The sequence below is a fragment of the Triticum dicoccoides genome, chromosome 1A (genome assembly GCF_002162155.2).
Source record: "Triticum dicoccoides isolate Atlit2015 ecotype Zavitan chromosome 1A, WEW_v2.0, whole genome shotgun sequence".
Lineage (NCBI taxonomy): Eukaryota > Viridiplantae > Streptophyta > Magnoliopsida > Poales > Poaceae > Triticum > Triticum dicoccoides.
In genome coordinates this window covers 344,553,287-344,578,168 of record NC_041380.1, presented here as the reverse complement: position 1 = coordinate 344,578,168, position 24,882 = coordinate 344,553,287, and positions in this window count along the sequence as shown.

Below are 24,882 nucleotides of genomic sequence, written 5' to 3'. Positions count from 1 at the left end.
GCCGTCCTCTCTGGGGAGGCCGGAGGGTCCAAGAAGGGGAAAACCCTTCCTCTGAACTACTCCACCGACACCGACGGCGGAGAGGAGTGGCAGCCCAGGGCCAAGCCCCTGGCAAAATCCTAAGTATCCGGATACTAGAGTAATTCATAGTATTCGTTTATTGCACAGCTTTCCCTTACATCGAATATGTTTATGCAGCCCACCCAAAGACCGGCTCGACGCGTCGTCGAGCGGCTCACTAGACTCGTCAGATGTGAACTCGCTTCCGACGGCTTCCTCCCCCCGTCCTACAGACGACACCGAAGTGTTGTCCCAACAGGTTCCAAGCCGGGAGGAGGTGGTCCTAGAGGCGTCGCAAGGCGACCTCCCGGACTCAAGGAGTAAAGGGTATCAAACCCCTCAGGGCTCCAAGTCCGGCTCTAGGACGGACACCGCTCCGGAACCTTCAAAGGTTCCAAAGTCCGACGGGGGACCTCCTTCCAAGAGGAGCAAGTCCACTGTGCCGGCGGCCCCCGTCCAACCGGAGGCGCCGGACAATATGTTGGAGGCGCTCCAAGGCGCCTCCATCGACGAGGAGCACCGCACTATTATGAGTGCGGTGGTCCAGAAGGTTCAGTCCGCCCTTACTAACTTAAACTTGTACTAGCCTTTTGACAAGCTTTGAGGTAAGTAAAGAATGTGTAAATAATAGTACCGCATAGACAGTAGCCCCTGATGCTCTGTTTGGCGTTCGGGAAGAAAAGCCAAATAGAGGATCAAATAGAATTCGCAGGAGTCTAACAAAAATGAGTCAATATGCATATGCAGGCTTCCCTGCTTGCGTCCGCCGCACTGACTGCGGAAGTGGACACGCTAAAGCAGAACCTTGAGCGGTCCGAGCAAGAGCTCGGGCGTGCCAAGAAGCAGCTCGAGGACAATGAAGGTAAGAAATACCATGTTTTTAAATATATATAAAAAGGTGCAATTGCAAAGAATGACATGATTATCGTGGCTATTTTAGGGGCCACGTCTGAAGTGGCGACCCTTAAGCAGGCGCTGGTCGAGGCCGAGAAGAGGGCGGCCTTGGAGCGCACCGAGCGGGAGAAGTATGAGGCCGAGGTTGGCAAGGTGCGGCAAGAGCTCCAGGCTCTCATGGAAAAACATGAGAGTTTGGAGCTTGACTCAAAGACGCGAGCGTCCGAGCTCGCGGTGGCTCTTGAAAACGCCAAGTCCGCCAAGGCCGAATCCCAGAAGACCCTCCAGGAGTTGGATGAGGTGAAGAAGATAGCGGCGGGTAAGGCATTCTTTATGCAAAGCAAACACATAGACATGAGTTACTTGTTACTTACCCGAATCCAGAGCTCTCCAGGAGCGTTCGCATATCTTCCCCGAAGTGTATCCGATGCCGCTGCATTCTACCGAGCCGAGGAGGGCAGTTCGATAGAGAAAGTGTTCTGGTCTCAGTATAATGAGGCCGGACACCCCGTGCCCCTGAGCGACCAGATGAAGCAACTGGTCGAGCTCCACAAGGCGGCCGAACAGGCCATGAAGGGCCTCATTGTTCGGCTGTGGCCTGGAGGGGCTCTGCCTAGGAGCTATTTCGGGCTGGTGCGGCGATTGGTGGAGGCCTGTCCAAGGCTCGAAGTCATCAAGCGCTCTGTCTGCATTGAAGGTGCCCGTAGGGCCCTTGCCCGTGCTAAGGTGCACTGGGGCAAGCTGGATGCTGAGAAGCTGGTGAAGGACGGGCCACCGCCGGGGAAAGAGCATCGCAAGCCCGAGAATTACTATAAGGATGTTCTGAAGGGTGCCCGCCTCCTGGCAGATGAATGTTCTAGGGATGTAATTTTTGAGTGAAACTTGCTCATTTTATCCTGTGCGCTGAAAACTTGTTTATATGCGCTAAGCAATGCTGTTAGAATTTAAAATATTACCTTCTGTGCGGCTGTTTATCAATTCTGAGAGATGGCGAGTCGTCGGCTTCTGCCCCCGAGCCGCTAGTGCTGGGGTGTTCGGGGATAAATCCGAGCGCTCTTTTTCCCATGTTTGGGTCCTTCGAGGGAGGCGCTCAGCCCAACGAACAAGGTAATCGGACTATAATGCATGAACACTCTCACTTAGCCATAGAATTCTATAATTTTAAATTTCGATGAAGCCCCTGGTATTTAGAAGACCGAGTTCGGGGCGCTATCCACGCCTTGGCCGGACAAAGCCGGCTCCTCGCCCTAAGCGGCATAAGTCTTTAGGGACTCGAAAAAACCTCCCGAACAACGAGCAGCTCTCGCTTCATCATGATAGTCAGTTTTAGCTTTCTCCACTGAGGTGCTCGACCCAACTCAACTGGGGCACAATCGCAGTGGTTCTCCTAGTGCTACCTTAGCCGATATAGCGGAACGTAAGGCACCAAAACATAGGAGCCGGGCAAACCCAACTATTGACCCAAGACATGATTCGGAGCCGATGCATATAGTGCTATAAGTTCGGGGTGCCGCACTTGTTAAAGTGTTCGGACTTCTCACACCATATTTAGGGGTACTAAAGCCCCTGGCGTATTTTGGCCGTACCAACGTGTACGGGTGCAACATGTCGTTAAGGAACATATATAAAGAAAGAAGGTAATGCAAAAATAGACGAAAGCTATGCATTGTTTATTAAAAAGGACTGCGACTAAAGCAGAACGATACAAATAATGCGATAAGTGGAAGGTTGGACTAGTTAACATGTCCGTTCCAGGGGCAAGCTGCGGAATATTATGCGGAACAGGTATACTGCTCGTGATAGAGACCACCTGGGAGTTTCGTACTGCGGCGTGGCTTGTCTGCTTCCCTCGTTCTTGCATCGTTTGTGCGGCAATTGAACTGCCGAACAGACCTTCCGAAGGATGGAGTCCTAAAAGTAAGAGAAAATTAAAAAATCGGCAGCCCCTGGTACGGTTTAAGCCGTGTTTTGGGCGTGCCGTGATGGTGCCCCTCCCCCTGTGCCCATGGTATCTCTAGAGCGTAGTTATGTACGCGAAGTACTGGTGTCGCCTTTTTGCGAGGGTTGGGGTTGGGGCCGCATTGCTACGCCTGCTCGGATCGTGCCAGGTGGTCTTGTTGTAGGTTACTCCGGGCGCGCTTGACGGTGTCCGGTCGTTTAGTGGCCGGACTGGAGAACTGCCTGGAGAGGCTGCTTTGAACTTCCGCTGCAAGGGCCGCCGTGTGCTCCTCCGTTTGGAGGGAGCGTTTGGTGTTTCCATTGACCGTAATTACTCCTCGAGGGCCTGGCATCTTGAGCTTAAGGTATGCGTAATGCGGTACCGCATTGAACTTAGCGAATGCAGTTCGCCCGAGCAGTGCGTGATAGCCACTGCGAAACGGGACTATGTCGAAGATTAACTCCTCGCTTTGGAAATTATCCGGAGATCGAAGACCACTTCAAGTGTGACTGAGCCTGTACAGTTGGCCTCTACACCTGGTATTACGCCTTTAAAGGTCGTTTTGGTGGGCTTAATCCTGGAGGGATCTATGCCCATTTTCCTCACTGTATCCTGGTAAAGCAGGTTCAGGCTGCTGCCGCCGTCCATGAGGACTCTAGTGAGATGAAATCCGTCAATAATTGGGTCTAGGACCAATGCGGCGAATCCGCCATGACGGATGCTAGTGGGATGGTCCCTTCGATAAAAGGTGATCGGGCAGGAGGACCATGGGTTGAACTTTGGGGCGACTGGCTCTACCGTGTATACGTCCCTTAACGCGCGCTTCCGCTCCCTTTTGGGGACGTGGGTTGCGTATATCATGTTCACTGCCCGCACTTGTGGGGGAAAACCCTTCTGTCCACTGTTGTTCGGTGGCCGGGGCTCCTCATCGTCATCGCTATGCAGCCCCTTGTCTTTATTTTCGGCGTTTAACTTGCTTGCCTGCTTGAACACCCAACAATCCCTGTTGGTGTGATTGGCTGGCTTTTCGGGGGTGCCATGTATCTGGCACGAGCGGTCGAGTATTCGGTCCAAACTGGACGGGCCCCTAGGATTCCTTTTGAATGGCTTTTTCCGCTGACCGGATTTAGAGCCTCTGAATCCGGCATTAACTGTCGTATCCTCAGCATTGTCACCGTTCATGCGGCGCTTCTGCTTGTTGTGACGTGACCTGCCACTATTGTCCCTGGTGTCCGAATTACCAGGGTTCTTGGTCATATTGTTGCTACGAGCAAGCCAGTTGTCTTCTCCCGCGCAAAAGCGGGTCATGAGTGTTGTGAGTGCTGCCATAGATTTCGGCTTTTCCTGTCCAAGGTGCCGGGCCAGCCACTCGTCACGGATATTGTGTTTGAAGGCTTCTAGGGCCTCAGCGTCCGGACAGTCGACTATTTGATTTTTCTTTGTTAGGAACCGTGTCCAGAATTGCCTGGCCGATTCCTCTGGCTGCTGAATTACGTGACTTAGGTCATTGGCGTCTGGGGGTCGCACATAAGTGCCCTGGAAATTGTCAAGGAATGCGGCTTCCAGGTCCTCCCAACAACTGATTGATCCTGTTGGCAAGCTGTTAAGCCAATGCCGAGCTGGTCCTTTAAGCTTGAGTGGAAGGTATTTGATGGCGTGGAAATCATCGCCGCGGGCCATGTGGATATGAAGGAGATAATCCTTGATCCATACCGCAGGATCTGTTGTGCCATCATATGATTCGATGTTTACGGGTTTGAAACCCTCGGGGATTTCATGATCCATTATTTCGTCTATAAAGCAGAGTGGGTGTGCGGCGCCTCTGTACTGGGCTATATCGTGACGTAGCTCCAATGAGCCTTGTCTACTGTGTTCGGCCCCGCCGAATTTGTGGCCGGCGTGACGGTTACCGTCTCGAGCCGTGGGGCGCCCACGCGATCTGTAGATCGATCTTGTTTGCCTTGCCTTGTCCTCCAACATGTCTCGTAAGTCCGGCGCATATTCCCGTGCCTTGGTACGGGGTGCGGATTGATTGGAGGGCCGAGAGGCCTCTCTGTCACGACCACGAGGTGGCCGGTCGGCCGCATCAAGTGCTTCCTCCTCTAATCGGGGTAGCAACCTGCGCTTTGGGTAGCTCTTGGAGGGGCGTTCGAGTTTATGCTCTTCGGCCGCAAGGACTTCAGTCCATCTGTCGACTAGCAAATCTTGATCAGCTCTAAGCTGTTGTTGTTTTTTCTTGAGGCTTCTTGCCGTGGCCATAAGCCTACGTTGAAAATGCTTTTGCTCGACAGGATCCTCTGACACGACGAATTCGTCGTCGTCAAGGCTTGCCTCATCTTCGGAGGGAGGCATATAATTACCGTCCTCGACCTCTCTGTCTGCCGCTCTCTCATGAGGGCTGGTGTCTCCATCCTCCTATGCTAAATATTGCTGGAGGGGGTTTTCTTCAGCATTTTCTGGAGTATTATTATCTCCCGTGCTGGAATCACCTTGTTTGTTTTGACGGGATTTTGAGCGGCGCCGCTGACGCCGGCACTTAGGCTGTTTCTTGGAGGGGTTATCCTCCGCTATTCCATCGCTATCTCCCTCTTTTGGGGTGTCCACCATGTATATGTCATATGACGAGGTGGCTTTCTAGGGCCTAGTAGGCGCTGGTTCTTCATCATCTCCTTCATCGGCGTCCATACCGTCGATGTCTTCGGAGTCGAAGTCGAGCATGTTGGTTAAGTCGTCGATAGTGGCTACAAAGTGGGTGGTGGGTGGGCTTTGAATTTTTTCATCGTCCGTACCCCAACCTTGCTGACCGTAGTTCGGCCAGGGCTCTCCTGATAAAGAGAGAGACTTCAGTGACTTCAGGATATCATCGAAAGGCGAGTGCTGAAAGATGTCCGCGGCAGTGAACTCCATGATCGGCGCCCAATCGGATTCGATCGGCAGGGGCGCGGAGGGTTCGGAGTCCAGAGAGGAGTCCGGCTCCTTGGAGTCACGAGTCTCGTAGAGTACGGGGCTGGTGTTCGGCTCAATCGCCATTGGGATCGCAGCCCCCGAGGCGGCGTCTAACCACCCATCCTCGATCGGCGTGGTTGGCTCCGAATCAAGGGTCGAAGCCGATGCGGGTGCGGCCTCCAGGGCACTGTTCGGCGACAGAGCTAGATCATGCTCGTCGGGACAGTGCGGCGCCGGCAGTGGCTCGAATCCGTCGAGGATCAAGTCCTCACGGATGTCAGCCATGTAGTTTAAACTTCCAAATCTGACCTGACGGCCAGGGGCACAACTTTCGATCTGCTCCAGATGGCCAAGTGAATTGGCCTGCAGTGTGAAGCCGCCGAAGACGAAGATCTGTCCGGGGAGGAAGGTCTCACCCTAGACTACATCTCTATTGATGATCGTAGGAGCCATCGAGCCTGACGGCGACGACACAGAGGAACTCCCAATGAAAGCACCAATGTCGGTGTCCAAACCGGCGGATCTCGGTTAGGGGGTCCCGAACTGTGCGTCTAGGCCGGATGGTAACAGGAGACAAGGGACACGAAGTTTTACCCAGGTTCGGGCCCTCTCGATGGAGGTAAAACCCTACGTCCTGCTTGATTAATATTGATGATATGGGTAGTACAAGAGTATATCTACCACGAGATCGAGGAGGCTAAAACCTAGAAGCTAGCCTATGGTATGATCGTTGATGTGTATGTTTTCCTACGGACTAAAACCCTCCGGTTTATATAGACACCAGATAGGGTTAGGGTTACATAGAGTCGGTTACAGTGGTAGGACATATGTATATCCGTATCGCCAAGCTTGCCTTCCACGACAAGGAAAGTCCCTCCCGGACATGGGATGAAGTCTTCAATCTTGTATCTTCATAGTCCAGGAGTCCGGCTGAAGGTATAGTCCGGTCATCCGGACACCCCCTAATCCAGGACTCCCTCACTGGCCCTCATAGGGCGCGCCCAAAGTGTGAAGTCCTAGTAGGATTCCACCTCCTACATGGAATAGGAAAAAGGGAAGGGAGAAGGAGAAGGAAGGAAGGGGGCGCCCCCTTTCCCTAGTCCAATTCGGACCAGTCCATGGGGAAGGGGCGCGGCCATCCTTGAGGCCTTTCTCTCCTTTCCCGTATGGCCCATTAAGGCCCAATACGAATTCCTGTAACTCTCCGGTACTCCGAAAAAATACCCGAATCACTCGGAACCTTTCCGATGTCCGAATATAGCCTTCCAATATACTGTTCTTTACGTCTCGACCATTTTGAGACTCCTCGTCATGTCCTGATCTCATCTGGGACTCCGAACAAACTTCCGTCATCAAATCACATAACTCATAATACAAATCGTCACAAAACATTAAGCGTGCGGACCCTACGGGTTCGAGAACTATGTAGACATGACTGAGACACATCTCCGGTCAATAACCAATAGCGGAACCTGGATGTCCATATTGGATCCCACATATTCTACAAAGATCTTTATCGGTCAAACCGCATGACAACATACGTTGTTCCCTTTGTCATCGGTATGTTACTTGCTCGAGATTTGATCGTCGGTATCTCAATACCTAGTTCAATCTCATTACCGGCAAGTCTCTTTACACGTTTCGTAATGCATCATCCCGTAACTAACACATTAGTCACATTGCTTGCAAGGCTTATAGTGATGTGCATTACCGAGAGGGCCCAGAGATACCTCTCCAATACATGGAGTGACAAATCCAAATCTCGATCTATGCCAAATTAACAAACATCATCGAAGACACCTGTAGAGCATCTTTATAATCACCCAGTTACGTTTTGACGTTTGATAGCACACAAGGTGTTCCTCCGATATTCGGGAGTTACATAATCTCATAGTCAGAGGAACATGTATAAGTTATGAAGAAAACAATAGCAATAAAACTGAACGATCATTATGCTAAGCTAACGGATGGGTCTTGTCCATCATGTCATTTGCCAATGATGTGATCTTGTTCATCAAATGACAACACATGTCCATGGCTAGGAAACTTAACCATCTTTGATTAACGAGCTAGTCAAATAGAGGCATACTAGGGACACTCTGTTTGTCTATGTATTCACACTTGTACTAAGTTTCTGGTTAATACAATTCTAGCATGAATAATAAACATTTATCATGATATAAGGAAATATAAATAAAAACTTTATTATTGCCTCTAGGCCATATTTCCTTTGGTCTCCTACTTGCACTAGAGTCAATAATCTAGTTCACATCGTCATGTGATTTAACACCAATAGTTCACATCTTTATGTGATTAGTTCACATCTCCATGTGACTAACACCCAAAGGGTTTACTAGAGTCAATAATCTAGTTCACATCGCTATGTGATTAACGCCCAAAGAGTGATCATGTTTTGCTTGTGAGAGAAATTTAGTCAACAGGTCTGCCATATTCAGAGCTGTATGTATTTCGCAAATTTTCTATCTCTACAATGCTTTGCATGGAGCTAGTCTAGCTAATTGTTCCCACTTTTGATATGTATCTAGATCGAGACTTAGAGTCATCCAGATCGCTGTCAAAGCTTGCATGGACATAACTCTTTACGACGAACTCTTTGTCACCTCCATAACAAAGAAACATTTCCTTATTCCACTAAGGATATTTTTGACCATTGTCCAGTAATCCACTCCTGGATCACTATTGTACCCTCTTTCCAAACTTATGGTGAGGTACACAATAGGTCTGGTACACAACATAGCATACTTTATAGAACCTATGACTGAAGCATAGGGAATGACTTTTCATTCCACTTCTATTTTCTGCCGTGGTTGGGTTTTGAGTCTTTACTCAACTTCACACCTTACAACACATGTAAGTACTCGTTCTTTGACTTTTCCATTTTGAAGTACTTCAAAATCTTGTCAAGGTATGTACTCATTGAAAATATATCAAGCGTCTTGATCTATCTCTATAGATCTTGATGCACAATATGTAAGTAGCTTCATCGAGGTCTTTCTTTGAAAAACTCTTTTCAAACACTCCTTTATGCTTTCCAGAAAATTCTACATTACTTCCGATCAACAATATGTTATTCACATATACATATCAGAAATGCTGTAGTGCTCCCACTCACTTTCTTGTAAATATAGGCTTCACCGCAAGTCTGTATAAAACCATATAATTTGATCACTTTATCAAAGTATATATTCCAACTCCGAGATGCTTGCACCAGTCCATAGATGGATTGATGGATCTTGCACACTTTGTTAGCACCTCTAGGATTGACAAAACCTTCTTGTTGCATCATATACAACTCTTCTTTAAGAAATCCATTAAGGAATGCAGTTTTGACATCCATTTGCCAGATTTCACAAAATGTGGCAATTGCTAACATGATTCGGACAGACTTAAGCATCGCTACGAGTGAGAAAATCTCATCATAGTCAACATCTTAAACTTGTCGAAAACCTTTTGCGGCAATTCGAGCTTTGTAGATAGTAACACTACTACCAGTGTTCGTCTTCCTCCTGAAAATCCATTTATTCTTAATGGCTCACCAATCAACGAGCAAGTCAATCAAAGTCCATACTTTGTTCTAATACATGGATCTCATCTCAGATTTCATGGCTTCAAGCCATTTCGCGGAATCTGGGCTCATCATTGCTTCCTCATAGTTTGTAGGTTCGTCATGGTCAAGTAACATGACTTCCAGAACCGGATTACCATATCACTCTGGTGCGGATCTCACTCTGGTTGACCTATGAGGTTTGGTAGTAACTTGATCAGAAGTTTCATGATCATCATCGTTAGCTTCCTCACTTACTGGTGTAGGAATCACTGGAACTGATTTCAATGATGAACTATTTTCCAATAAGGGAGCAGGTACAATTACCTCATCAAGTTCTACTTTCCTCCTAGTCACTTCTTTTGAGAGAAACTTCTTCTCTAGAAAGAATCCATTCTTAGCAACGAATATCTTGCCTTCAGATCTATGATAGAAGGTGTACCCAACAATTTCCTTTGGGTATCCTATGAAGACGCATTTCTCCGATTTGGGTTCGAGCTTATCAGGTTGAATTTTTTCACATAAGCATCATAGCCCCAAACTTTAAGAAACGATAGGTTAGGTTTCTTTCTAAACCACATTTCATATGGTGTCGTCTGAACGGATTTAGATGGTGCCCTATTTAACATGAATGCAGTTGTCTCTAATGCATAACTCCAAAACGATAGTGATAAATCAATAAGAGACATCATAGATTGCACCATATCTAATAAAGTAAGGTTATGACGTTCGGGCACACCATTATGCTATGGTGTTCTAGGTGGCGTGAGTTGTGAAACTATTCCACAGTGTTTCAAATGAAGATCGAACTCATGACTCAAATATTCTCCTCCACGATCAGATCACAGAAACTTTATTTTCTTGTTACGATGATTTTCCACTTCACTCTGAAATTCTTTGAAGTTTTCAAATGTTTCAGACTTATGATTCATCAAGTAGATATACCCATATCTGCTCAAATCATCTGTGAAGATCAGAAAATAATGATACCCGCGGCGAGCCTCAACACTCATCGGATTGCATACATTAGTATGTATTATTTCCAGTAAGTCAGTTGCTTGCTACATTGTTCCGGAGAACGGAGTTTTAGTCATCTTGCCCACGAGGCATGGTTCACAAGCATCAAATGATTCATAATCAAGTGATTCCAAAAGCCCATCAGCATGGAGTTTCTTCATGCACTTTACACCAATATGTCCTAAACGGCAGTGCCACATATAAGTTGCACTATCATTATTAACTTTGCATCTTTTGGCTTCAATATTATGAATATGTGTATCACTATGATCGAGATTCAATAAACCATTCACCTTGGGTGTATGACCTCAGAAGGTTTTATTCATGTAAACAGAATAACAATTATTCTTTGTCTTAAATGAATAACCGTATTGCATTAAACATGATCCAGTCATATTATGCTCAACGCAAACACCAAATAACATTTATTTTGGGTTCAACACTAATCCCGAAGGTAAAGGGAGTGTGCGATGGTGATCTTATCATCCATGGAATCACTTCCAACTCACATCATCACCTCACCCTTAACTAGTCTTTGTTTATTTTGCAACTCCCGTTCCGAGTTACTACTCTTAGCAACTGAACCAATATCAAATACTGAGGGGTTGTTATAAACACTACTCAAAGTACACATCAATAACATGTATATCAAATATACTTTTGTTCACTTTGCCATCCTTCTTATCCGCCAAGTATCTAGGGCAGTTCCACTTCCAGTGACCATTTCCTTTGCAGTAGAAGCACTCAGTTCCAGGCTAGGGTCTAGCTTTGGGCTTCTTCACGGGAGCAACAACTTGCTTTCTATTCTTCTTTGAAGTTCCTCTTTCTTTCCCTTTGCCCTTTTCTTGAAACTAGTGGTCTTGTTAACCATCAACACTTGATGCTATTTCTTAATTTCTACCTTCGCCGATTTCAGCATCGCGAAGAGCTTGGGAATTACTTTCATCATCCCTTGCATATTATAGTTCATCACTAAATTTTAGTAACTTGGTGATAGTGACTAGAGAACTTTGTCAATTACTATCTTATCTGGAAGATTAACTCCCACTTGATTCAAGCAATTGTAGTACTCCGACAATCTGAGCACATGCTCAATGGTTGAACTATTCTCCTCCATCTTGTAGGCAAAGTACTTGTCAGAGGTCTTCTACCTCTTGACATGGGCATGAGTATGAAATATCAATTTCAACTCTTAGAACATCTTATATTCTCTGTGGCATTCAAAACATTTTTGAAGTCCCGCTTCTAAGCCGTAAAGCATGGTGCACTAAACTATCAAGTAGTCATCATACCGAGCTTTACCAAATGTTCATAACGTCTGTATCTGCTCCTGCAATAGGTCTGTCACCTAGCGGTGCATCAAGGACATAATTCTTCTATGTAGCAATGAGGATAATCCTCAGATCATGGACCTAGTCCGCATCATTGCTACTATCATCTTTCAACATAGTTTTTCTCTAGGAACATATCAAAAATAAACGGGGAGCTACATCACGAGCTATTGATCTACAACATAGTTATGCAAAGACTATCAGGACTAAGTTCATGATAAATTAAAGTTCAATTAATAATATTACTTAAGAACTCCCACTTAGATAGACATCCCTCTAGTCATCTAAATGATAACGTGATCCAAATCAACTAAACCATGTCCGATCAACACGTGAGATGGAGTAGTCTTCAATGGTGAACATCACTATGTTGATCATATCTACTATATGATTCACGCTCGACCTTTCAGTCTCCAGTGTTCCGTGTGCAAAACTGGCTTGCACCCATTGTATGTGAACGTAGAGATTATCACACCCGATCATCACGTGGTGTCTCGGCACGATGAACTGTCACAATGGTGCATACTCAGGGAGAACACTTATACCTTGAAATTTAGTGAGAGATCATCTTATAATGCTACCGCTGAACTAAGAAAAATAAGATACATAAAGGATAAACATCACATGCAATCAAAATACATGACATGATATGGCCATCATCATCTTGTGCCTTTGATCTCCATCTCCAAAACGCCGTCATGATCTCTATCGTCACCGGCATGACACCATGCTGTCCATCATCTTGATCTCTATCAACGTGTCGTCACATGGTCGTCTCACCAACTATTGATTTTGCAACTATTGCTATCGCATAGCGATAAAGTAAAGCAATTATATGGCGCTTGCATCTTATGCAATAAAGAGACAACCATAAGGCTCCTGCCAGTTGCTGATAACTTTAACAAAACATGATCATCTCATACAACAATTTATATCTCATCACGTCTTGACCATATCACCTCACAACATGCCCTGCAAAAACAAGTTAGACGTCATCTACTTTGTTGTTGCAAGTTTTATGTGGCTGCTATGGGCTGAGCAAGAACCGTTCTTACCTACGCATCAAAAACCAGAACGCGGTTGTCGGTGTCAAAACAAGCAGATCTCGGGTAGGGGGTCTCGAACTATGCTTCTAAGGCGGATGGTAACAGGAGGCAGGGGACATGATGTTTACCCAGGTTTGGGCCCTCTTGATGGAGGTAATACCCTACGTCCTACTTGATTGTTCTTGATGATATGAGTATTACAAGAGTTGATCTACCACGAGATCGTAGAGGCTAAACCCTAGAAGCTAGCCTATGGTATGATTGTATGTTGTCCTACGAACTAAACCCTCCGGTTTATATAGACACCGGAGGGGGCTAGGGTTACACAGAGTCGCTTACAAGGGAGGAGATCTACATATCTGTATTGCCTAGCTTGCCTTCCACGCCAAGGAGAGTCCCATCTGGACATGGGACGAAGTCTTCAATCTTGCATCTTCATAGTCCAACAGTCCGGCTAAAGGATATAGTCCGACTGTCCGGAGACCCCCTAATCCAGGACTCCCTCAGTAGCCCCTGAACCAGGCTTCAATGACGATGAGTCCGGCGCGCAGTATTGTCTTTGGCATTGCAAGGCGGGTTCCTCCTCCGAATACTCCATAGAAGATTTTGAACACCAGAATAGTGTCTCGATCTGCAAAACAAGTTCCACATACTACCATAGAGAGAATAATATTTCCACAAATCCAATCTGCTGACACGTTTGACAGCATGACCTCACGTCATGGCCCGGTCATTATTCGAACCGTTTTTCTCAACCAGCACCGCACATAACGCGGGGTGGTTTTCTTGACACGTCTTGTCAAAGCAGAGATCGTGTCCCCCTTATTACGGGATTCTCATCAATACGGACGTGGGTAACCCAACCGCGCCATCAATTACAGCGCCTAGGGAATAAGCGATTTTACCAGGCAAGTGGGGAGGCGCATCGCCTCCTCCGCGCTTATAAAGGGACAAAGATTCACTCTTTTCACCCACACCTTCATCCTCCTTGCTTACCCATTCTCGCACACTCGAGCTCCAGCGCCCAAGTTCGCGTCTTTCTTCTCAAACCACTCCAAGCATGTCCGGAGCGGGAGGCAAGTGGATGGTCTTCTCTGACACGGAGGAGAACATCACAAAGTTACGGGAAGCCGGATATCTGGCCGCGTATATCAAGCACTGGCTGCCAGATGCGGGGCAGATCGTTCCTACGGCCGAACCCCATGAGAGGGTAGTTTTTCTTACCCACTTCGTCCGCGGATTGGGATTTCCACTTCACCCGTTTGTCCGTGGGCTCATGTTCTCCTACGGGCTGGATTCTCATGATCTGGCCCCCAATTTCATCCTCTACATCTCGGTGTTTATCGTCATGTGTGAGGCTTTCCTCCGCATCAGGCCCCATTTCGGCCTCTGGCTGAAGACCTTCAATGTCAAACCGAAGGTGGTGGTGGGCCAGCAAGCAGAGTGCGGAGGCGCCATGGTGGGCAAAATGCCTAATGTCACCTGGCTCGAAGGCTCCTATGTGGAGACCATAAAGGGGTGGCAATTGGGGTGGTTCTATATCACCGAGCCGCGCGACACCAACTGGATGGCGGCCCCCGAATTTTGATCCAGAATCCCCACGCGGCTCACTTCCTCGAAAGAGAAGGGCCTGTCCTGGGGTTCTTCGGTAGAGCTGACCGGACTCCAGACCTGCATTAGGAACATGATGAGCAAGAAAATCAAGCTCATCAACATGGTCCAAGTCATGCTCTTCCGCTGGATTCTCCCGTGTTAACGACGGGCATTCAATTTGTGGGAGTTTGACCCGGTCAAGCACCAGATGCTGCGAGAGCTCTATGACACGATGCACAAGGACGTCTGGAGGGTGTTGTTCAAGGGCGCCAAGGTACCTCCTTCCCTCACCAAGGACCGCTGACTCAGCGCAAAGCGCCATGCCAATCCGGTAAGTTTTTTTATCTCATAGGGTATTTATTTGCCCCAGTTAAATCATACGCAGGATCTAAGCTTCCATGTCATTAACAGGACTGGATAAAGACAGCGGAGCAACTCGATTGCCCAGCCCCCCTGCCTGAAGATCCTGTAGATGCTCTCCTAACGGAGATGCTGGCTCCGGCGCCTTACGAGGTGCCAAGGAAGAAGACCAAGAAGAAGGCCACGGGGACCCAAAAGGGTCTCCGGCGCAAGGTTGTATCGGACTCATCGTCCGATGACTCCGACGCGCACTCCTCCCACGAAAACGAGGAGGAGGAGGAAAGTTCTCTCCCCCCCCAGCCGGGGGGGGGGGGGACAAGAAAAGGAAGGCCGACCCAACCGGGGAGGCTGAAGGGTCCAAGAAGGGAGGGACCCTCCCTCCGGACTGCTCCACGACGGCCGCCTACAGCGGTGACGAGTGGCTACCCAGGGTCAAGCCCCTGGCGAAGTCATAAGTATCCGGACACCATAGTGATTCATGGTACGTTTTATTGCACTACTTTTCCTCATGCCGAACATGATTATGCAGTCCGTCCCGAGCTCATCTGGACGTATCTTCGTCGAGCGGTTCATTGGACTCGTCGGATATGAACAGCGGTTCTCTTCCGACCGCCTCCATCCCTCGCCCTATGGATAACGCCGAGGTGTTGTCTCGAAAGGCACCGAGCCGAGGGGAGGTAGTCCTGGAGGCACCTCGAGGTGACCTTCCGGACCCTAGGCGCAAAGGGAGCAAGACTCCCACGGGCTCCAAGTTCGCCCCAGCCAAATACTACTCCAGAACCATCGATGGTTTCGGACTCCGGTAGGCGATTCCCCGTTAAGGGGGGCTAGCCGCCCGTGCCAGTGTCCTCTGTCCATCTGGAGGCACCGGACAACTTGCTGGAAGTGCTTCGCGGCGCTTCCGTCGATGAAGAGAACCACACTATCATGAGTGCGGTGATCGAGAAAGTTTAGTCCGCCAAAAACGGACTGACCGAAGCTTGCGCCAGCCTCCTAACAGGCTTTGAGGTAAGCAATCAAAATATAAGAAAATATTACCGCATAGATAGTAGCCCCTGATGCTCTGTTCGGCGTTCGAGAAGAAAGGCCGAATAGAGGATCAAATGATGACTCGGGAGTCTAATCAGAATATATCTATGTGTATGTGAAGGCTTCACTACTAGCCGCTGCCGCACGTACTGCGGAGGTTTCTGCACTGAAGCAGGACCTGGAGCGGTCCGAGAATGAGCTCGGCCTTACCAAGAGGCAGCTCGAGGAGAGCAAAGGTAAGCAATACCTTGTCTACGCTTTTAAAAAGAAGTTCGGTTGTAAAATAATAGGATCGTCATGAATTTGCCAGGGGCCACGACCGAGGTGGCGACCCTGACGAAGGCGCTGTCCGAGGCTGACAACAAAGCGGCCAAGGAGCGCCTTGAGCGGGAAAAGCAAGAAGTCCGAGTAGGCGAGGTGCAGCAAGAGCTCTAGGCTCTCGCCAGGAAACACGAGTCCTTGGAGCTTGATTCTAAGACGCGAGAGTCCAAGCTTGAGAAGGCACTCGAAAGCGCCCGGAGCGCCAAGGTTGAAGCCCACAAGGCCCTCCAGGAGATTGATGCGGTGAAGAAGATAGCAACAGGTAAGGCATTCATTATGCAAAGCAAGCATGTGAAGGAAACTTTCCTTTTTCTTACCCGAGTTCGGAGCTCTCCATGAGCATTCGCAGATCTTCCCCGCAGTGTACTGGATGCCGCGGAGTTTTACTGAGCTAAGGAGGGGAGCTCAACAGAAAAGTTGTTCTGGTCTCAGTATACTGGGACCGAACACCCAATGCCCTTGAGCGACCAGCTGAAGCAACTGGTCGAGCTTCACAAGGCGACCGAACAGGCCATGAGGGGCCTTATAGTCCGGATGTGGCCCGGCGAGCCCCTGTCCGGCAACTACTTCGGTCTGGTGAGGCAGCTTGTGGATGCCTGCCCATGACTTGAAGTCATAAAGCGGTCCGTCTGCATCGAGGGTGTGTGCAGGGCTTTTGCCCGGGCGAAGGTGCACTAGGCGAAGCTGGACGCCGTGAAGCTAGTGAAGGAGGGGTCGCCGGAGGGCAAGGAGCATCGCTGCCCCGAGATGTATTATGAGAGTGTCCTGAAGGGTTCCCGCCTTGTGGCGGATGAATGTGCCAGGGATGTAATTTTTGAATGAACATGGTCATGTGATCCTGTAATGTGAAACAAGTTCATCTGCGCTATGCAACGCTTTTTATTTATTTAAAATATTACCTTCTATGCGGCCGTTTATAAAATCTGAGAGTTGGCCAGTCGTCGGCTTCTGCCCCATGTAACTAGTACTGGGGTGTTCGGGATAAACCTGAGCACTCTTTACCCCAATTTTGGGTCCTTCAAGGGAGGTGTTCAGCGCAACGAACCAGGCAATCGGACTATAAGGCTTTATCACTCTCACTTAGCCACAGAAGTCTACAATTTTAAATTTTGGTGAAGCCCCTAGTATTCGGAAGGCCGAATTTGGGGCGCTATACATGCCTAAGCCAGGCAAGGCCGACTCCTCGCCCGAAATGGAAAAAGTCTTTAAGGACTTGAGACCTCTCGAACAGCGACCAGTCTCTCGCCTTATCATGACAGTCAGTTTTCGGCTTTCTCTACTGAGGTGCTCGTCCGGAAGAACTGGGACACAATCACAGTAGTTCTCCCACCGCTACCTTAGCCGATATAGCGGAACGTAAGGTACCAAAGCATGGGAGCCGGGCAAACCCAACTATTGACCCAGGACATGATTCGGAGTTGATGCATATAATGCTATAAGTTCGGGGTGCCGCCTGTCGAAAGTGTGAGGACTTCTCGTGCCGTATTATGGGGTAAATGAAAGCCCCTGGCGTACTAACTGTACCCGAATGTACGGGTGCGGATTGTCGTGAATGGACATATAAGAAAAAAGGGGATGAATAATGCAATAATAGACTAATGCTATGCATTGTTATTTAAATAATACGTCGAAGCGTACTGGTACAAGTAGTGCAATAAGCAGAAAGGAGGACTATTTGAAATGTCCTATCCAAGGGCAAGCTGCGCATGGATAGTAGAAAACGGGTATATCAATTATTATTAGAGACCACCTGGGGGTTCCCGTGTACATCTTAGCTTCTTGCCGCCTTGGTTGTTCCTTCCCGTAATGTGTCTGGCAATCGTACTACCGGAAAGGGCTTCCAGAGAGTTAGGTCCTGAAAGAGAAAAATTGATAAAGGTATACATCCCCTAGGGCGGTTAAGCCGCATTGCGGGACGTGCCCTGATCGTGCCCCCGCCTATGTCCACGGTATTTTCAGTGCGTAATTATGTACGCGCGGCACGGATTTCGTCGCTTGACCGGGACTGGGACGGGGGCCGAATTGCTAGGCGAGCTCTGCGCGTGCCAGGCGATCCTGTTGCAGTTTACTCCGGACTCGCTTGAAGGTGTCCGGGGGCTGTATCACTGAATTAGTGGTTTGCCTTAAAAGGCTGCTTTGTGCTTCTGCTGCGAGGGCCGCAGTGTGCTCCTCCGTGCGGAGCGAGCGTTCTGTGTTTCCGTTCACTGTTATGACCCCCCTAGGTCCTGGCATCTTGAGCTCGAGGTATGCGTAATGCGGTACTGCATTGAATTTTGCAAATGCGGTTCACCCGAGCAGTGCGTGATAGCCACTGCGAAACGGGACGATATCGAAGATTAACTCCTCGCTTCGGAAGTTGTCCGGTGATCTGAAGACCACTTCCAGAGTGATTGAGCCCGTGCAATTGGCCTCTACACCTGGGATGACGCCCTTAAAGGTGGTTTTGGTGGGTTTGATCCTCGAGGGATCGATACCCATTTTTCGCACTGTATCCTGATAGAGCAGGTTCAAGCTGCTGCCGCCGTCCATAAGGACTCGAGTGAGGTGAAATCCGTCGATGATGGGGTCTAGGACTAGTGCGGCGAATCCGCCATGATGGATACTAGTGGGGTGGTCCCTGCGATCAAAGGTGATCGGACAAGCGGACCATGGGTTGAACTGTGGGGCGATGGGCTCCATCGCATAGACGTCCCTTAGTGCACGCTTCCGCTCCCTCTTGGGAATGTGGGTTGCGTATATCATGTTCACCGTCTTCACTTGTGGGGGAACCCCTTCTGTCCTCCGTGTTCGGCGGCCGGGGCTCCTCCTCGTCATCACTATGCGGCCCCTTGTCCTTGCTTTCGGCATTTAACTTGCCGGCCTGCTTGAACACCCAGCATTCTTTGTTGGTGTGATTGGCAGGCTTGTCAGGGGTGCCGTGGATTTGACACGAGCGATTCAGTATGCGATCCAAACTGGACGGAGCCGGAGTACTTCTTTTAAATGGCTTTTTCTGCTGACCGGATCTAGAGCCTCTGAATCCGGCATTGACTGCCGTATCATCGGTGTTATTGCCGTTGTTGCGGCGCTTTGGTCTGTTACAACGTGGTCTGCCGTTGGCATCTTTGGTATCCGAAGTGCTCGGATTCCTTGATGTGTTGTTGCTGCGAGCCAGCCAGCTATCCTCGCCCGCGCAAAAGCAGGTCATGAGTGTCGTGAGGGCTGTCATAGACTTCGGCTTCTCCTTGCCAAGGTGGCAGGCAAGCCACTCATTGCGGATGTTATGCTTGAACGCCGCTAGGGCCTCTACATCCGGACAGTCGACGATTTGGTTTTTCTTGGTCAGGAACCGCGTCCAGAATTTCCTGGCCGATTCCCCTGGCTGCTGAGTTATATGGCTCAAGTCATCAGCATCCGGTGGTCGCACATAAGTGCCCTGGAAGTTGTCAAGAAATGCGTCTTCCAAATCCTCCCAACTGCCGACGGAGTTTGCTGGCAAGCTATTCAGCCAATGCCGAGATGGTCCTTTGAGTTTTAGTGGGAGGTACTTGATGGCATCTAGATCGTCACCGCGAGCCATGTGGATGTGAAGGAGGAAATCCTCGATTCATACAGCGGGATCTGTTGTACCATCATACGATTCGATATTTACGGGTTTAAAACCCTCCGGGAATTCGTGATCCATAACTTCATCAGTGAAGCATAGGGGGTGTGCGGCGCCTCTGTGCCGGGCTATATCATGACGTAGTTCACATGAGTCTTGTCTACTGTATTCGGCTCGGCCGGATTTACCTTTGGTGCATCCGGCGCGACGATCATCGTCCCGTGTTGGCGCGCGCGCCCGTGACCCGTATATTGACCTTGCAAGTTTTGCCCCGCTGTCCAATACGTCTCGCAGGTCCCGTGTGTTGCCCCGGGCCTTGGTATTTTTGATTGAGTGGCGGCGGGGTGCAGGCTGAACTTCAGGCTGAAACGCCTCTCTGGCTTGGCCACGCGATGGCTGGTCAGTCGCATCATACACTGGTGATGGAGGTTTAAATGCTTCCTCCTCTAGGTGAGGTAGCAACTTGTGTTTTGGGTAACTCTTGGAGGGGCGCTCGAGTTCGTATTCCTCAGCCGCAAGGACTTCGGTCCATCTATCTGCTGGCAAGTCTTGATCAGCTTGAAGCTGTTGTTGCTTTTTCTTCACGCTATTTGCTGTGGCCATAAGCTGGCGCTCGAAGCGCTCCTGCTCGACGAGATCCTCAGGCACGATAAATTCTTCGTCGCCGAGGCTCACCTCCTCTTCGGAGAGAGGCATATAATTGTCCTCCTCTGGTTCTCCATCTGCCGCCTGCTCTGGAGGGCTAGCTTGTTGAACCTCCCGTTCTAGATCGTACTGGAGGGGGTTGTGGTTGTATTCGGCACTATCTGAAGTGTCATTATCTCCGGTGCCGGTATCACTACTTTTGCTGTGGCGGGACTTAGAGTGGCGCCGCTGACGTCGGTGCTTGGGTTGCTTCTTGTAGGGGTCATCCTCCGCTGTCTCGTCGCCATTGCCTTCTTTGGGGGAGTCCACCATGTATATATCATATGATGAGGTGGCGGTCCAGCGCCCTATGGGCGATGGTTCCTGTTCGTCTCCTGCATCGTCGTCCATACCATCGATGTCTTCGTAGTCAAAGTCGAGCATGTCGGTTAAATCGTCGACAGTGGCTATGCTACCTCTTGAGCACTGCGTTGGTTTTCCCCGAAGAGGAAGGGATGATGCAACAAAGTAGCGTAAGTATTTCCCTCAGTTTTGGGAAGCAAGGTATCAATCCAATAGGAGGCTACGCGCGAGTCCCTCGTACGTGCACAAAACAAATAAATCCTCGCAACCAACGCGAATAGGGGTTGTCAATCCCTACACGGCCACTTACGAGAGTGAGATCTAATAGATATGATAAGATAATATTTTTGGTATTTTTATGATAAATATGCAAAGTAAAATAAAGGCAAAGTAAAAAGCAAAAGAAATAACTAAGTAGTAGGAGATTAATATGATGAAGATAGACCCGGGGGCCATAGGTTTCACTAGTGGATTCTCTCGAGAGCATAAGTATTCTACGGTGGGTGAACAAATTACTGTTGAGCAATTGATAGAATTGAGCATAGTTATGAGAATATCTAGGTATGATCATGTATATAGGCATCACATCCGAGACAAGTAGACCGACTCCTGCCTGCATCTACTACTATTACTCCACTCATCGACCGCTATCCAGCATGCATCTAGAGTATTAAGTTAAAAACAGAGTAACGCCTTAAGCAAGATGACATGATGTAGAGGGATAAACTCATGCAATATGATGAAAATCCCATTTTGTTATCCTCGATGGCAACAATAGAATACGTGCCTTGCTGCCCCTACTGTCACTGGAAAAGGACACCGCAAGATTGAACCCAAAGCTAAGCACTTCTCCCATTGCAAGAAATATCAATCTAGTAGGCCAAACCAAACTGATAATTTGAAGAGACTTTCAAAGATAACCAATCATACATAAAAGAATTCAGAGAAGATTCAAATATTGTTCATAGATAGACTTGATCATAAACCCACAATTCATCGGTCTCAACAAACACATCGCAAAAAGAAGATTACATCGAATAGTTCTCCACAAGAGAGGGGGAGAACATTGTATTGAGATCCAAAAAGAGAGAAGAAGCCATCTAGCTACTAACTATGGACCCGTAGGTCTGAGGTAAACTACTCACACTTCATTGGAGGGGCTATGGTGTTGATGTAGAAGCCCTCCGTGATCGATGCCCCCTCCGGTGGAGCTCCAGAACCGGCCCCAAGATGGGATCTCATGGATACAGAAATTTACAGCGGTGGAATTAGGGTTTTGGCTATGTATCTGATCGTTTGGGGGTACGTAGGTATATATAGGAGGAAGGAGTACGTCAGTGGAGCAACAGGGGGCCCATGAGGGTGGAGGGCGCGCCTGGAGGGGGGGGGGGGGTAGGCGCGCCCCCTACCTCGTGGCCTCCTCTTTTGTGTCTTGACGTAGGGTCCAAGTCTCCTGGGTCTTGTTCGTTGAGAAAATCACGTTCCTGAAGGTTTCATTCCGTTTGGACTCCGTTTGGTATTCCTTTTCTTCGAAACCCTAAAACAGGCAAAAAACTGCAATTCTGGGCTGGGCCTCCGGTTAATAGGTTAGTCCCAAAAATAATATAGAAGTGTATAATAAAGCCAATAATGTCCAAATAGTAGATAATATAGCATGGAGCAATCAAAAATTATAGATACGTTGGAGACGTATCAAGCATCCCCAAGCTTAATTCCTGCTCGTCCTCGAGTTGGTAAATGATAAAAACAGAATTTCTGATGTGGAGTGCTACTTGGCATAATTTTAATGTAATTCTTCTTAATTGTGGTATGAATATTCAAATTCGAAAGATTCAAGATAAAATTTTAATATTGACATAAAAATAATAATACTTCAAGCATACTAACAAAGCAATCATGTCTTCTCAAAATAACATGGCTAAAGAAAGTTATCCCTACAAAATCATATAGTCTGGCTATGCTCCATCTTCATCACACAAAATATTTAAATCATGCACAACCCCGATGACATGCCAAGCAATTGTTTCATACTTTTGATGTTCTCAAACTTTTTCAATCTTCACGCAATACATGAGCGTGAGCCATAGACATAGCACTATAGGTGGAATAGAATGGTGGGTGTGGAGAAGACAAAAAGGGAGAAGATAGTCTCACATCAACTAGGCGTATCAATGGGCTATGGAGATGCCCATCAATAGATATCAATGTGAGTGAGTAGGGATTGCCATGCAATGGATGCACTAGAGCTATAAGTATATGAAAGCTCATCAAAATAAACTAAGTGGGTGTGCATCCAACTTACTTGCTCATGAAGACCTAGGGCATTTTGAGGAAGCCCATCATTGGAATATACAAGCCAAGTTCTATAATGAAAAATTCCCACTAGTATATGGAAGTGATAACATAGGAGACTCTCAATCATGAATATCATGGTGCTACTTTGAAGCACAAGTGTGGTAAAAGGATAGTAACATTGTCCCTTCTCTCTTTTTCTCTCATTTTTTTATTTTTCGTCCGGAGTCCCATCTCGACTTGTGGCGGAATCATAATCTCCATCATCCTTTCCTCACTGGGACAATGCTATAATAATGATGATCATCACACTTTTATTTTTCTTACAACTCAACAATTACAACTCGATACTTAGAACAAAATATGACTCTATATGAATGCCTCCGACGGTGTATCGGGATATGCAATGAATCAAGAGTGACATGTATGAAAGAATTATGAATGGTGGCTTTGCCACAAATACGATTTCAACTACATGATCATGCTAAGCAATATGACAATGATGGAGTGTGTCATAATAAATGGAATGGTGGAAAGTTGCATGGCAATATATCGCGGAATGGCTATGGAAATGCCATGATAGGTAGGTATGGTGGCTGTTTTTAGGAAGGTATATGGTGGGTCTATGATACCGGCGCAAGGTGCGCGGTATTAGAGAGGCTAGCAAAGGTGGAAGGGTGAAAAAAGTGCATATAATCCATGGACTCAACATTAGTCATAAAGAACTCATATACTTATTGCAAAAATCTACAAGTTATCAAAGCAAAGTATTACACGCATGCTCCTAGGGGGATAGATTGGTAGGAAAAGACCATCGCTCGTCCCCGACCGCCACTCATAAGGAAGACAATCAAAAAATAAATCATGCTCCGACTTCATCACATAACGGTTCACCATACGTGCATGCTACGGGAATCACAAACTTTAACACAAGTATTTATCAAATTCACAACTACTCAACTAGCATAACTCTATTATCACCATCTTCATATCTCAAAACAATTATCAAGCATCAAAATTCTCATAGCATTCAACACACTCATAAGAAAGTTCTTTTATTATTCTTGAATTCCAAGCATATTAGGATTATTTAAGCAAATTACCATGCTATTTAAGACTCTCAAAATAATATAAGTGAAGCATGAGAGATCAATAGTTTCTATAATACAAATCCACCACTGTGCTCTAAAAAGATATAAGTGAAGTACTAGAGCAAAACTATATAACTCAAAAGATATAAGCGAAGCACATAGAGTATTCTAACAAATTCCAAATCATGTATGGCTCTCTCAAAAGGTGTGTACAGCAAGGATGATTGTGGTAAACTAAAAAGCAAAGACTCAAATCATACAAGATGCTCCAAGCAAAACACATATCATGTGGTGAATAAAAATATAGCTCCAAGTAAAGTTACCGATAGAAGTAGACGAAAGAGGGGATGCCTTCCGGGGCATCCCCAAGCTTTGGATTTTAGGTGTCCTTAGATTATCTTTGGGGTTCCATGGGCATCCCCAAGATTAGGATCTTGCAACTCCTTGTTCCATAATCCATCAAATCTTTACCCAAAACTTGAAAACTTCACAACACAAAACATAAAGTAGAAAATCTCGTGAGCTCCGTTAGCGAAAGAAAACAAAAGACCACTTCAAGGTACTGTAATGAACTCATTATTTATTTATATTGGTGTTATACCTACTGTATTCCAACTTCTCTATGGTTTATAAACTATTTTACTAGCCATAGATTCATCAAAATAAGCAAACAACACACGAAAAACAGAATCTGTCAAAAACAGAACAGTCTGTAGTAATATGTAGCTAGAGCAAGATCTGGAACCCCAAAAATTCTAAAATAAATTTATGGACGTGAGGAACTTATCTATTAATCATCTTCAAAAGGAATTAACTAAATATCACTTT